The sequence below is a fragment of the Rhineura floridana genome, chromosome 19 (assembly GCF_030035675.1).
Source record: "Rhineura floridana isolate rRhiFlo1 chromosome 19, rRhiFlo1.hap2, whole genome shotgun sequence".
Taxonomy (NCBI): Eukaryota; Metazoa; Chordata; class Lepidosauria; order Squamata; family Rhineuridae; genus Rhineura; species Rhineura floridana.
In genome coordinates, this window is record NC_084498.1 from 3,043,451 (window position 1) to 3,056,862 (window position 13,412).

At 49.5% G+C, this 13,412-nt stretch overlaps 1 protein-coding gene across 1 annotated transcript in view; it reads left to right on the forward strand.

Annotated features, from left to right (window-relative positions):
* Positions 1-256: 256 nt before the first annotated feature.
* FAM222A (family with sequence similarity 222 member A) overlaps positions 257-13,412 on the forward strand; it is a 105,749-nt gene continuing 92,593 nt past the window's right edge. The window contains exon 1 of the mRNA XM_061602413.1: positions 257-1,572. The gene's annotated coding sequence lies outside the window, so the exon portion shown is untranslated. The remainder of the gene's footprint in view (positions 1,573-13,412) is intronic.

A 13,412-nucleotide genomic window follows, 5' to 3' on the forward strand; every position in this document is an offset into this window, starting at 1 on the left:
CTCGTCAGGCTGTCCCCAGCGGTGAGTGGGTGGGGGGTCGACCTGACTACGCGCGGAGCATGCCGGCCCTTGTAGTCTCCCTCCTGCACTAGAGCCCCGCTCGAATTTTGCCGCGAAGGGGGCCGCGTGGCTCTCCAGGCTCCGCCTACTGCCGCGAGAGAGGGATGGGGCGGGCGGGCGCGCGCGAGAAAGACGCTTCGTGGCGTCGCCTGGGCAACCGCTGCCCGGGGATAATGGGGGCGTGGCCGAGCCGCGTGCGCCTTGCGCCGGGGAGGGAGCCGCTGGCTGGCTGGCTGTCTCCGCCGCGCTCGGCTCTGCTCGGCTCAGTGTCGCCGGAGCCGCCGCGGAGGAGGGAGGCCGCGGGGTAAGGAGCCGCCCGCGGAGCAAGCCAGGCCCGGGCATCGCAGCAGCCGCCGCCGCCGCCGCCTGCAGGGATGGACAGCAGGGAGGGCCCGGCCGCTTTCTAGGGCCGCCCGGCCGTCGAAAACCACCCGCAGCTTTGCGCGCTTCTCTTTCGGCGAGCCAGCTGGTGCGCGGAATCTCTTCGGCGCGGCGGTCGCGGCGAAGGCACAGCTGGAGCCGCCGCGCTGCCTTCGCCCCCCCCGCTCCTTTTTCTGCTTTGCACCAAGCCGTCGCCACCTCGCGCTCGGAAGGTTGGGCGCTGCTTGAGGTACCTTTTGGAGATGGGTGCTCTCGGCAGAGGCTGAGCGAGCCGCCTTGGCCTCAGAGCAGCAGCAGCAGCGCTGTCTGCCCGGCCGAAGAGAGGGTCGTCGGAGCCTGGGAGTGGAGTTTACACCTTCCCGGCCGGCCTTTCCCTCGAAAGTGCAGCCTGTTGTCTTCTCTGTTGCGCCTGCCTGCCTCTCCTCTTTTCCGCGAGAGGGAGCGAGCGTTCATCCTCCCCTCGGCGGCCCGGCTGCTCCGCACACAAAGGGACCAGCCCCGCTCGCGGCTCTCCTCCTCCGCGGCCTCTTGCCTGCTCCATCCATGTCGTCTTGGCTATCTCGGCTCTGCCGCGCGCGGCCCCGGCGGGATGTGAACATCGCTCGCGGGTTGCGGCCGAGGCGACTCCTGCAGAGCCCCGGGAGGGCTGTGCTGCCCGGGCCCCGAAGAGCCCGCTGCCCGTGAAGCGGCCCATGCCGGCCGGACCTCGTCGCCGCCGCCGCCGCCTGGGCAGCAGCTCCGCGCCCGAGATCGAGAGAGCAACCGGCGGGCGGATGCTGCGGATCGGCTGTAGCGCGCCGCGGAAGCCTCGCTGAGAGCGCCCAGCCGGACTCGACGGGGCTGCAAAGCTTCGCTTTGCCTTGCAAGCGCCTTGGATTTCCCGTCGGAGAGCAAAATACATTCATGTGATTCTCTTTTCTTGGTGGCTTTGTTTTTCAAACCTAGCGAGGATTTCCTCCCTTCCCCGCCCGCTTTTTTTTCTCTTTGCTTTTTGCCGTCTTGCCTCCCTCTCCTCCGCTCCCTCCCATCCTCCCTCTTTGCTTCATGGCTCCAAGGACGAGGCGGACGAGGCTGCTTCCGGCTGCGGCGTCCTGAAAAGGATTTCGAGAGGACTTAAGGAGCACCTGGATGGTAAATGTGGGGGAGGGGAGGCAAGGTTGCGGGGGGGGGGGGAGGCCTCTGACGTGACACAGGCTTGCAGCTCTTCCCGGGTGCTGAGGCATCAGCCTCTGGAGAATGTTTTTCTCCCTTTGCAGGGCCACTTTTAAATCTTGATGCTGATCCTTCCTTATCTCTCGGAGTTGTGTTGTTTTGCATTGTGGCAGAGCTGTCAGTGTGTGTGTACAGGAGGATTCTCTTCCCAGACATCCTCCTGTGGGGGGGCAGGCCCACCTTGGACGAGAGCTCTGGGGCATCTGATGGGCTTTGGAGGACTTTCACCACCTCGGTGCCCCCAGATTTTTGGCTTTCTGACATGTTGTCCTTCCATTTTCTTTCTTTATGCGTTGTTACGCTAATCTCTTGCCTTTAATCCAAGGAGCTCACGGTGGTGTACATGGTGTCCCCTCTCCCCACTTTATCCTCACAACAGCCTCGTGAGGTGGGTTAGGCCAAGAAATACTAAGCGGCTGGCCCACGGTCATCCCAGTAAGCTTTGCAGCCGAGTGGGGATTTGAACGACCCAGCCCGACGCTCTTAACCCAGGAATGGGGAGCCTCTGGCTCTGCAGATGTTTGCTGGGCTACAGTGCCCACTGACCATGCTGGATGGAGCTGATGGGAGAATCTGGAGGGACAAAGGTTTCCCAGCCCTGCTCTAACTGCTACATCACACTGCATTTGGCTTGGCTTTGCATCTCTTAGGGCAGGTGAAATATCCAACAATTTCTCAACTAACTTTTGAAATGTATGAAGGGTTTACCTGCCTTGCTCTTCCCCGCAGATGTGGGGCGGTTGAAGCGCCCGGGTGCTCTTGGGCTGTTCTGGGCTCCTCTTCCTAATAAGGGACCGTTGGGCACCCTCAGGTGCATTGCACGGAGTGGGGGCAGCAGCGGGTGGGTTGGGTGAGCCTCTGCGGGTGGGTTCCTATGTCCGTGGACAGGTTTGTGCGCTTGCTGGTGGAGGTGCCCGTCTCTGCGCCTCTAGGCCGGGGATACATCTGCTGGGAGGAGGAGTCCTGGGGGGGGGGCAGGAGAAATTGGGGCCAGCGTTGAAGGTAGACTTGGTCAGAGGCCTTTCGGAGGAGGAGTCCCTGGCCAAAAGCTGCACAGAAGTGCCTGGGTTCCTCGCATTGTGCCCACTCCTTCTGAAGAGGGTGCTTTGCTTCAGTTGGAGTATCCTGGCATCCTCGTCTGGCTGGAAAAGCTTGATAGGCAGCTCACTCCCTGGACGCGTCCTGGGGCTTGGTCCCTTGGCAACATCCCATTCTTCCTCTTCCTCCTGTTTTCTGTTTTTGGTGGCTTTTCCTCTGATGCTGCGCAGTCTGTCACTTTGAGGTGAAGAGATGGAAACGTTTCACTTGTGTGATTATTCCCCCCCCCTTCCAATCAGAATGCTTCTGCTCAGGCTCATTTGAGGTGCGGTGACGCTTTGTCAGCACAAGAGTGTTGACTTTTCTTTTGATCGCCTTACAAGGAGTGGGAATTTGGGTGCTCGACACCCCACTCTTTTCCTCCTGGGGACATGCTTTCGTTATGTGGCTGGTTGGAGGATAGGTCTGTGTCTGAACAGAGGGAGGTCACCCCTCTGTAACCTCACTAGACCGGAGGATGGAAATGCTCATATCCATTGTTCCTAATTTCTGAAAGAGCTTGGTTGCTTTTCATGAAAAGGATGGCTGTTGCTGACGCATGCCCTTGTGACATCAGTGGGGTGGATAGCAATCTCAACCAACCCATGTGTCTAGTCAGTGCATTTTTTTTCCAGGCTAGTGTTTGGAATTCTCTGCAGTACTTGTAAATGCAGACTTATTTATCCTTTTTGTATCCGGGGGAGAGGAGAATCTGATATGTTCAGTAAAACAAGCTGAATTTTGAACAGTGCTTTGCAAGACATACTGTGAGCCTCAGATGGAGCACTCCAGGCTTTGCTGGGCTCCACTTTGCATCATCCCTGACCATTGGCCATGCTGGCTGGGGCTGCTGGAGTTGGAGTCCAGCGACATCTGGGGGGCTGCTAGCTAAGAAGTTCTGCCTCAGCATCCCATAAGTGGGGGGCAGTTAATCTGGGAAGGGCTGCTGGCTGGGTCCTTGCTTGTGGGCTGCCCACAGGCATCGAACTTTCTGTCCCAGCAAAGTGATACATGCATTAAAGCACTAGATAAAATTCACGGTGCAGGGTTCCCTCAGCTGCTGAGGATGAAGCCTCCATGTGCAGCGGCAGTCTTCCATGAATAGCAGGTAGCCAAATAGCATTGTGGCAGCCCACTGGCAGACCTGAAGGCATCTGGTGATTCTTGGGAACGGCGTCCTGGCCTAAATGGGTCTGATCTAGCAGGGATTGTCGTCTTGACGTCCTTCTGTTTACATACTTAGCTTGTAGAAAAAGTTCCATTTCGAGGAGGCGGGGGAGGGAAGGCTTTGCAGAACTTCGGCTATGGGGCGGTATATAAATGCAATAAATAAATAAATAAACTTGCATTTTTGTTTGTTGTGCCTACACAACAGTGGGGCAGCTGCTGCTGTTCTTAACAACAGCAGCTAATTTCCTCCTAAGATTGTGTCTGCCCTTGAACCCTTAATCTGGAATCTTCAGTTGCTTTTCTTTTAAAGAGAAGAAGTTTTAGGTGGGCTGGGAAAAAGCAGGAGTTGATTGATTGCATCAGGAAAGTGTGGAGTGAGAGGCAGAAATGCAGCAAAATTGGGTCTCCGAGATTATTCCCCTCTCTCCCCCCCCAGTCTTTGCATTGTACATTCCTGCTATTACCACCTTGCTCTGTTTGCCTGAAATAAGTGTAGCAAAAATGTGTTTATTAAAAAATGTTTTAAAAGTGCAATCTCTGCAACGTGCATGCCGGCTAGGATCACACAAGGGTTCTGGAGACAAAGGCTGCGTTAGAGTTAAATTGCAATGAGTCTGTCCCCCCCCCACACACACACTTTTAAGGTGTTCCTTTCACATGATCGGGGATGAGCGCACTAACCCATCTGGCGCAGAAGAGCTTGCTTTAGGCCACATTCACGCTGTACATTTATTCCACTATTATTCCACTTTAAACGGGGTTTCCCCCAAAGAATCCTGGGAAGTGTAGTTTGTGAAGGATGCTGAGAGTTGTGAGGAGACCCCTGTTCCGCCACTTACCTGCAATACCCAGAATTCTCTAGGAAAAGGGATTGATAGTTAAATCAATCAGAGTATTGTAACTCATGTGAGGAGAATAGAGGTCTCCTAAAAACTCAGCACCCTTCATGAGCTACACTTCCCAGAATTCCTTGGGGGAAGCCATGACTTTAAAGTGGAATAATTGTGGAATAAATGTATGACGTGAACGTGGCCTTAGTGTCTCTTACAAAGAAGCTGTTCAGCCAAGAGCATCTCGTTATCTGAGGCTGGAGGTCTCTGGCAAATTAAGGGCAAAAACGTAGGCAGCCGGTCATAAAGGGTCCGACTAGAGGGGCCTGTGGGACTTTTTTTGGGGGGGGGGAGAGGGGATGTCTATGAATGGAGATAACGGACGGACTGAGTCCTGCTGGATAGACAAGGACTCCTCTAGTTCAGCTTCCCACAATGGCCAGCCAGGTGAATGGTTACTCTCAGGTTCCTCAGGAGCTGGTATTTAGGTGGTAGGGCTGAGATCAGGAGAACTGCTCTGGTTTTGGATCTTACAGGGAGGGGTCGCCTGTCCAGTTGTGTCAGGTGTTGGGAAGTAGACCTTCGCCTGCTGCAAGGCTGCTGTGCTTTTCTCTGGTGGCTCTAGGGCCCTTGGGAGTTGTAGTCCAAACCGACAGGAGGGCACCCTGTTGGCAAAGGCTGGATTAAATGTATTTGTGCCATAGGTAATTCCTGTGATGTGCCCCCATGCTGCTGGGAGCTATGTGTGCACAGCTGGCCATGTGAGTCTAGGTCTGCGTAAAGGGCGTGGAAGTGGAGTGTTGAAATGGTGGTTTGTAACTAACTGTAGCATAATGAACTGTTTGTAATTCTTCTGGCCTTAGAGCATGCTCATTATCGTTGCTTTGTAGTCCAGGAATAGTTAAATGGGGTAGATTGAGAAACCCGCTTTTTTATGGAGTCCATGGTTCTTCCGTGCCAGATTAATGCAGTGCCTGGGGAGGGGGTCTGGCCTTCGAGAATCCCAAAGGCCAGACAGTATGCATGTCTGCAGGGGCACATTTGCGGTGGTTCCCCATCCTGGATGCCGTGTGTGCTGCCTTGTGAGTGTTGGGCAAGGGGGCAGGCCTCACTCAGTAGCTGGTCTTGGGTTTGAAACGGAGTGAGCTTGCCCTAACTTACCTCTGCGGGCCAAAACAAAATCATGCATTGTTTTGAGGGACAGTAAAATCACAAAGGAATTAGGTGAGATCGTGCCTTCTAAGATTTCAAACTCACTGGGCAGCGGTGGAGTTGCATGCATTAAACACCTTTAAAGCAGTTGAGGATGGAAAATGCAAAGATCTGAAGTCTGGAAAAATTTGTCTTCTTTGTTTCTTCGTTGTGGTGGAACCTCTTGAATGATAATGACAGTGTGTGCTTCCTTCATCTTTATGCCTTTTAAAAACTCCAAGAATTTAGTGGGGGTTTTCACACGTGCCTTTCTTTTTTCCTACACAAAGATCCATTGGTGCCTTTAACAGGTCGATAAATCTCTGTTCCAAGTTTCACATTGCAAGATATTTCAAGTCTAAAGAGGGAGGGCCATTAAAAACGTAAGCCTGTGAGCCACTGAAGAGTTATCAGGGCTGCCGGAAGGCAAAACCTCAAGAAAGGGAAGCAGGGGAATGGCATTTGAAGGGCCCAGGGTGGCCTTGCATTGGGGCCTGCTCCTCTTCAGATCCATGTGTGGGCATGAGAAAGTATTGTGCATAAAGCAGCTTCCAGGGCACACTGGCATTTGGAACTTGTGGGGAATTTGGAGGCAATTAAATCTGGAACCCTATGGAGCCTTTCCTGGAACCCAGTTGGGGGTTCCCAAACTTTTGTCCCCACGGACCACTTGACAGTTGCTAAGGGTCTTGGTGGACCACTTGATTTTTGTTTCTGCCTGCTGTCGCAATTGTCGTGTGTTGTGCTAGATGCTGTATTATTTTTAATTGTGCTTTTATTGCTGCTTTTCTCCCTTATATTGTGTTTTATTGTATTACAATTTGTGTTCCATAGAATCCAGATGGTTAGTGCAATGAAATGAAGTGTGAGAAAGAAGATGAGCAATAAAAGTACAGTTAAGAATAATGTATGAATGTTTAATGTGGACATGCTACGGGCCGCCTGAATGAAGGTTGCGCAGCGCTGGTGGCCCTCAGAACACCGTTTGGGAACCAAAGTCCCACTCAAGGCTGCAGTCGCAGGGCCAGCGAGGAGCTGCAGTGGTCTGTCTGCCTGGCCAGCTGTCCTTACTAAGCCTCCCAATAAGCGGATACCTGGTTTTTCATCTGCACCTTGAAAACATGCTTATATTTTTTATATACTGAAAAGATAGCACAGCTAAAGTTATTTTAATAACTTACAATGTGTTACAGAATTGCTACGGATTTTGCAACTCCCCCCGTTGTATATGTGGTTTTTATTTAAAAATAATTTTTGGCGTTTATTGCAGCACTTGACACTCGCAGTCTGGTTACAGTCGGGACTGAAGGAGTTGTGCCAGCAAGCTGCCTCTGCTGTCCCGCAGCTAGGTAGAATCCTGAAAAACTTACACCCAGTAGATTTAATTGAGATAGGGAAAGGGATGGATTAAGCTCATTTTGAATGACTGTTGCCCTTCCTGTTGGAGGTGCTGGAACTCTGAACAGTTTCTACTTCTGTCAGTTTCCTGGATCTTGTGTACATTTATTATTAGTATTATTTATTAATAACATTTGTTAGTTGCTTTTTTCCAAAAATAGGACTCAAAGTGACGAACAAAGAGAAAAACAACACATTGCATATGAAATAGCTTGCAGCAAGTCAAACAATGGCAAAAACAATTTCAAGCGAAATAATACAACATAATAGAGAAAAAACAAATGGCAGATATAACAGCAACAGAAAAACCATCCCAACACTATAAGTATAACATAACACATTGTAACAATCCTATTATACAACTAGTCAATATGGCACAAGTAGAAGAGGAGTAACACAATTTCAGCATGAAATCTACTTTACTGGGCATCTGTTTATATTGGGGATGTGTGCTTAGTCTTACTCGGTAGTCTTGGGAACGCAATAATGCCCAAGATTTATTCATTTATTTATTTCCTCGCTCAGGTTGAATCTCCAGGTCTGACGTTTAGGTTATTACATTTGTCCCATCTTTCTTTCAGGGAGCTCAAGGTGATGTGCATGATTCTCCCTCTCTCTATTTTATCCTCACAACAACCCTGTGAGGTTGGTTAGGCTGAGAGAAGGGTCACCCAGCGAGCTTCGTGGCTGAGTGGGAATCTGAACCCTGGTCTCCCAGGAGTCTGACACTGTAACCCAGAGACAGCCAAAGGAATGTTCTCCAGAACTTACCAAGCAGCTAGTCCCATCAGCCTAAGCAAGCACGGCCAATAGTTAAGTTGTGTGGGAGTTGTAGTCCGGCAGCACATGGAGGGAACTACGTGGGCTACCCCTGCTCTAACCACTATACCACGCTGGCTGTCTTCAGAATGTTGTGCATATGCAGCAAAAGTCTTCATTTTATTTATTTATTTAATTTATTGTCTTTATTTATTCTAGTCTCCAAAGCAGCTGTGGGGAAGCTTTGGCCCTCCAGATGTTTCTGAACGACAACTTCCCTCATCCCTGGCCATTGGCCATGCTTGCTGGGGTGATAGATCATCTCGAGGGCCAGAGGTTCCCCATGATATCTCTAAAGCAATAACGTGTGGGCCCTAGAGTGCTTTTAGTATGTCTCTGGGTTTTGGTTAGAATGTTGTGAAAGCCCTTTTGTTGTTGTTGTTGCTTTGTAAAGAAAGCTACATTCCTAGCCCAAGAGGTTGAAGAGATGAGGATTGAAAAGCAAACAAAAGAAAACAAAAAGCTGGATTGCAACTCTTTCTTTTGCTGATTTCGGCCGGGGCTGTTTGGGGGCTTTGCGCATGCACAGAAGCACATCTGAATTATTTATTTATTTATTATTTGCTTTATATCCCGCCCTTCCTCCCAGCAGGAGCCCAGGGCGGCAAACAGAGGTGCTAAAAACACTTTAAAACATCATAAAAACAGACTTTAAAATACATTAAAACAAAACATTAAAAACATTTTTTTAAAATGTGCTTTTGTGCGTGTGCAAAGTGCCATTGGCTACTGAGTAAACACAGTTGACCCTTTTCCTGATAATTGATCATTAAATTGATCATAAAAGGGCATATCCCAGGTGGGCCAAAGTGCCTGCTTTCATCCCCTGCAAATCTGCTGAAGGAGGAAAGAGCTGATCTGTTTGTGGTGGCTTGAGAAAATATGTGGCTCTCTGGACAACCTGTTACGTCAAATATAAATGACAAATTATACTGAGGACTTTTCATGCAAGCTGGAGAGGGAGAGAGAAAGGACCTTTCTCCTTTTTTTCTCCTGCCCGGTGCATTCTTTGGAAAAAGCTAATATTCGTGCAAGGTAATTCAATCAAACAGCGATTCCTGTCGGCAAATGCGGCAGAGAGGCAGGCGCACAAAAGCCCTGCTTTATTACCTCCTGCTTGCCAGAGAATTGCTTTTCTCCCTCGAGTGAGCCGGCTAAAGCTGGCTTTATTATGTTAACCTATTTGTGTGTCAAGAGCTATTGTGCCACCGCTCAGTATCTCTGCTTGTGTTTGCTTGGTGCGCTGCAAAGAAACAGGAGATGGGGAGAGAAAAATGGCCGGCCGGTCAGCGCCTGGCCTGGCACTCCGGGGCCACAACGCCTGGCACTCCAGGCCCCCTGCTCCGTTGCTAAGTGACTTGCGTCCCTGGTTAATCGCTCATCTCCCAAAGAGATGTCTGCCATAATTATCAGCCTGCTGACATCTTTTGAAAGCTGCCTAACAATGTCTCCTTTTGTTAAGGGGTGGGGGAATCCTGCATGGCACAGGTGGGGGATGTTGCTTCAGTTACTGCAGCCTTGCCAGCCTGGTGCTGTCCAGATGTTTGCAACTCCTAGCCAGTACAGGCGACATTGGGGGGTTGAAATCCAGAACATCTGGGCTACTCTCTATCTCTGCGTGAAAAATATATACAGCTTTGTAGTCTGCAAGCATACAAAGCAGCTCCATCTTGAGTCAGATCTTTGGTCCCTTTAGTCAAGTTTAATCTGACTGACAGAGAGTCTAAGGTCTTGGACAGAGGGGAGGGTCCCCCCCCCCACTTAGCCTTGGTAACCCACAATATTTTTAACTGTAGATGCCAACTCTGAGACCTCTGAGCTAAAGGCCTTTGATTAAATGTGCAAGCACACACTTTCCCCCTTATACTTCATTTGTTCAAGGAGCTCAGAGTAGTGGGCATGATGCTTCCCTGATTAATCTTCACCACAACCCTCTGAGGTAGGTTAGCCTGTGTGTGTGAGATAGTACGTGTTTCAAGATCTCCCAGTGAGCTGCGAGGATTTGTACATGGTTGCTTTGTGGCTAACACTTTATCCCTCTGCTGCGCTATGTTTTATATAAATGATCTTCAAAAAATGTAAAAATTGTCCCGTCCCCCCGCTTTGCCCCCAACCCATGCCACTTTATGCTCCTTCCTTTAGTCCCTCCCAATAAGGGGGTCAATTGCTCTATAGTGGTTCAGCCTCACCCCACCTTTTGTGGATGTTTGAATATTTAAGTAAAAGGATATTGTGCTTAATTAGACCTCCAATTAGGATAAAATGAAGCATTGCACAGCCAAGGTGTGGAGTCAAAATGACTCCACTGTGGCAAAAGCTCTCTTTTAACATACTAGTTGTTTAGCTGAGACAGCAGTTGGATAAGAAGGTGTTAACCACTGTGGTCTTTAATTCCCACCTCCGGGAGGTCTTTAGATAAAAGGAGAACAGGGTGTCATAGGGGGTGGGGGGACTGCTTACAAAGCCTAGGCGCCATTTAGGTCCAAAATGCAGCAGCCAGGGTATTGGCTGGGGTTCCTTTTAGATCTCATATAACCCCTGTTTTAAAACAGCCGTGTTGGTTGTCAGTTTGCTTCCGGTCCTAATTTAAGGTCATCACACTTTTGTTTAAAGCCCTAAATGAGTTTGGTTCCAAATATCTGAGAGGCCACCTCCTTCCCTACAGACCCTCTTGGGTGTTGAGATCAGCAGAGGGGGCCCTTTTGATAGTTCTGCCACCCTCAGAAGCTCAAGGGGGGGCGGGCGGGAGAGGGACTTTCTGTGGCAGCCCACAAGTTGTGGAGCTCCCACCCCACCAAAGTGTGTCTGGTAACTTTGCTGTACAGTTTTAGGTGAATGCTAAAGATGCACCTCTTTACTCTGGGCTTTGACACCTGAGACGTGTTTTAGGAGCCACCCTATTTTGGGATTTTAGGTTGTTTTTAATGTTGTATCTGCAATCATAGTAATCTGCCCTGGGACCTTTGGGTGAAGGGCAGGTAATAGATAACGATGATAATTTTGCTACTGTTGACAATAATCCTTTCAGTATTTTTTTTACATTTAATTGGTGCTCTTTATCAAATGTACCTCTTTAAAAACAAAATTACTGGGGCTAAATTGGGGTCTGCCGTTGTCACGTTAGTAAAGTACTTTTTCCAAGTTTTGAGGAGGGGCCAGATCCCAGAACCCAGAATGGCCAGTTTTTCCATAGCACTCATCTTACCAGGTCTAAAATGAGTTGGGATCTGTCGTCATACATTGAAATGCTGGAACCTGACTGTGAACTTGGTGAGGCGGTTAAAAGGCATCACCCAGCCACATTAAACTTGTTGGGCGTGCATTCCAGTAGTGCCACTAGATAGATAGAGACTGTGATACTGTTTGCATGTCTGTTCTGTTCAGAGTTGTGTGGGAACCTGAAGTGTGTAGCAAGAATTTTGAAGGATCCACAAAGGGGGGGTCTGCCTGTTGTGTATCTGTGTGAGTGACTGGTTTTGCCTTTTCCCCAATCATCCTTGGCTTGCGTGGAAAATCCTGCCATGTGTCCACATTAGATGCTGTTGCACCATTCAGTCACTCCCTACGTATGCAGGCACGTTACTGTCCCTCAAGGAGAAAGACTGTGACTTGTCTAGAAACAGAGAGGGTAGACTCCTTCGTGTGCAGGTAGTCTTCGCACCCAGAAGGTTTACTATTTTCGGTCTGCCCCAGTGAAGAGTGAGGCATGCTCCCAATTTGGACCTGGAATAAAATCATGCTTAATACCACTTACTATGAAAACCCTATTCATAGGGTCGCCATAAGTCAGAATTGACTTGAAGGCAGTCCATTTCCAATTTCAGCTGTGAGAAGTTTGGGAAACTCTCCTTTTGGGAGACTGAGTTGGATTCCCTTTTCTTTTGGTGTGGTGTTAAAAACCTGAAGATACAGATATATCTTTAAGCTTGTTGTTCATTTTGAGGGGGCCTCTGTGGACTCTTTTCTGCTGTGAGCTGGAGACTAACAATGCACCTACAAGGTGGGCTGAAATGTTGCCTCATTTAGCAAATAAGCTGGTAAACAAGGTCATGGAAAGCAGGATTGTGGGGGGTGGGGAGGAGCTGAGGATGACCCTCTTGAAGGTGAGCTCAGCCAGACTTGTCCCCAAATTCTGCTCCAGGACTGTAAGCAACTGAAGGAGGACAGATGTGAGTTCTCTTTCAAGAGTGGCTTGTCCTGAGCGGTCGATTCTTGTTGCTGTTTGAAAAGGGAAGTCTGAAAATCAGGACGGTCAATGCCTGGCTTTTGTGGGGGAGAGTGCTAAGCACAAGCGGCCACTGAGCTGCCAGGCCATTTCTTGAAAGTTGTTTTGCACCTTGGTGATGAGCAACTAATTGGTACCAAAATGCCCAGCTTTTAATTCCTAGGTTTACTTCGCCAGCCAGAATGAAGCTGAAATGTATGTAACTTGTGTTTGTTTTTGGTTGCTTTCATTCTCTGCTGCTGTTACGTTTGTTCTGACCTTCTGCTCATCTATTGCTAATGGGGAGAGGGCTGAATGGAACAAGTGCAGAGTGCCTCTGAGTCTGTGCAGAGTGTCTTTTTCTTGCCAAACTGATTCTAGGACTTGATCTGTATGGGTTTATCGTTGTTTTGTACATTGCATTGATTTTGTCACTGTAATGGAAATATACCACACAAAAAAAAGAGAAGGGAGTGGTGTTAGCAGCAGAATGCCTGACCGCCCCCCTTTCTTCCAGAGGTTAGAAATTAAACCTCCAGTGGCTTCTTTGCACCCTTGCAGCAAATGATGTCCAAGGATTCTAGTGCAACATTTCCAGTTCTGTCAGCTGATGGGGTCGTTAAGCCTGTACTGGTTAAACCAGCCTTTGCCTTCAAGGCGATTCCGACTTATGGCGACCCTACGAATAGGGTTTTCATGGTAAGCGGTATTTAGAGGGGGTTTACCATTGCCTTCCTCTGAGGCTGAGAGGCAGTGACTGGCCCAAGGTCACCCAGAGAGCTTCATGGCTATGTGGGGATTCAAACCCTGACCTCCCAGGTCATAGTCCAACACTCTAACCACCGCACCATACTGGCTGTCTTGCCAAAAAAAGGCGCCTCAAATTGCTAAGCCACCATTTGCAGCCTGTAAGGAACCAAAGTCCCGGCTCTTCTAAATGCTTCTGGTTTGGTCAGCTGGAGGCGATTCCAACTCGCCCCGGGTGAGCAGCTGTCCCTTTTGCATGCCTGTGTTTCAACTTGGTATCTCTAGAGTAGAGTCGCCATGACCGTGGCTTGTCTGCTTTGGTT